The sequence below is a fragment of the Aplysia californica genome, unplaced genomic scaffold (genome assembly GCF_000002075.1).
Source record: "Aplysia californica isolate F4 #8 unplaced genomic scaffold, AplCal3.0 scaffold01147, whole genome shotgun sequence".
NCBI classification, from domain to species: Eukaryota; Metazoa; Mollusca; class Gastropoda; order Aplysiida; family Aplysiidae; genus Aplysia; species Aplysia californica.
In genome coordinates this window covers 89,575-91,456 of record NW_004798417.1, presented here as the reverse complement: position 1 = coordinate 91,456, position 1,882 = coordinate 89,575, and the positions used below count along the sequence as shown (strand labels likewise).

At 43.6% G+C, this 1,882-nt stretch overlaps 1 protein-coding gene across 1 annotated transcript in view; it reads right to left on the bottom strand.

Annotated features, from left to right (window-relative positions):
- Window positions 1-1,882, bottom strand: part of LOC101850453 (fibronectin type-III domain-containing protein 3a) — a 37,651-nt gene that overhangs the window by 18,208 nt on the left and 17,561 nt on the right. The gene's annotated exons all lie outside the window — the stretch shown is intronic.

Sequence of the window (1,882 nt, the reverse complement as noted above, 5' to 3'; positions counted from 1 at the left end):
TGTGTGTGTGTGTGTCCTAGACTGAGTCGATGACAGCATAAAACAACACTGTACATCCATTCTTGCTCATGGATTGAGGTGGGGTGTCCTTTTGTGAGATATTTATTATTTACAGCTTGAACGTATTTATTTCCATACTTCCTTTATCCTATATATACGCCTATTTCAGAAAATAGAAAAATCCTGGGTTGGGCCACAAATTCATGTCCAAGGTACAAAAAAAAAGAATGTAAGATAAAACTTATTGCAAGTCATGGATGGAAGTAGAGGGGGGGAAAAATGAAAAAGGGCATGCATTTGAGTCAGCGTTGGAAAGGCTGGGGAGCACAAGTTGCAGTGATGCTGAAACTCAAGTAGCCTTGAAGATACCAGTAGCCAACACATAGTTGTTGGGGGGGTGGTGGAGGTAGGTTATTAGTCACCCATGCAATAAGTGTGCGTTTTCATTCAATGATCTCGGTCGCCTATACACACTAGACATCAACCATCCTGCACAGGTCTCAGCTCCAAACAAATCTACAATTTGGTTCATGTCCTTTTTAAATCTGAAGAAGTAGGCCAAGCACTCCGAAGTCTTTGAAAATGTTACCCTTTCAACCTCCCCCCCCCCCAAACACAAACACACACACACACACATACACACAAACACACACACGCGCGCGCAAACACACACACACACACACTAATAAGTCCCAAAAGACAATTGATCTGTAGGCCTATGTATAAACTTATTGACTCAAACAACCGACGGTCCCCCGACAGGCGCGGAACTCACTGTTACTAGTGTTACTCACACGTAGTCATGTCACGTGATGCCGACACGTGTTTGAAACGGCTTCATCGACAGGTCTTGATAACGGGCCCGACTAACCAAAACTCGGACAAAATTTGTCTTTGAAGCAACGGCACAACGACGAATGATATTGGTCTTTTGCATGTCATCTTTAACTAAAGGTTTTGCTCAATCTTTGAGAACGGGTGTACAAAAAGTCACTGCCCTCTCTCGATTTTAAATGGCTACTGTTATATTCATTTAAGTTTCGTTTCAGTGCGAGTTTTACCGCAAGAGCGTCGCAAATAATTCAAATGAGTGCCAAAAGTTTAGAGGTATTTCTAGACAGTGTAATACAAAGAAAAGAAGGATCAGGTCGATAGTAAAGAAAGAGCAAGCCACACCACGACAGCTAAATGGCTACAGTAAGTTACATCTCAGTAAGTGGAATATGTGTCTTCCACTTGGGATTTACAAAATTTGACCAAACATTTAAAAAACCCCATCAAAACAACAACCTCAAGTACATGAAAATTTTTTTTTTTATAGTAGAGGGTTTTACGGCGCTCGCAACTACATAAGGTCATATGAGCGCGCGGGACACGCCTAATACTTTTAGTTGATAGGAAATTTTGAATTTTGCCTGGGTGGCGGCCGAAGTCTACTCTTATCGATTTTAGACCACCAGGGGATCTTTTACGTGCGCAACTTGCACACGGGCCCTCCGAGATTTTTTGCCCTTGTCCGAGAAGGCTAGGTGAAGATCTTTCCTACCAGAACATCAGGGGTGTGGCAGAAAGACAGCTGTAAGGAGTCAAGGAAAAGCAATAGAAAGGCTGCAGAAAGAGTCAGGAACCCAGAGGAGGGGGCAAAAGAGGTGAGGTGGTGGAGGCAGAAAGAGGAGATGAAAGCAGACGACAGAATATTGCTAGAGAGCAGGAAAGGAGGTAAAAGGAGACAATTTTACAGAAGAAAATGTTTCGGTCGCTACCCGGATTCGAACCCGGGACCTTTGAATGAGAGGCCAACACCTTAACCTCTAGGCCACGAGAGCCCCCGAAAATGTTCGAGAAGAAACAAATATCTGCCCCCCACATCTTCTTCAGCCCT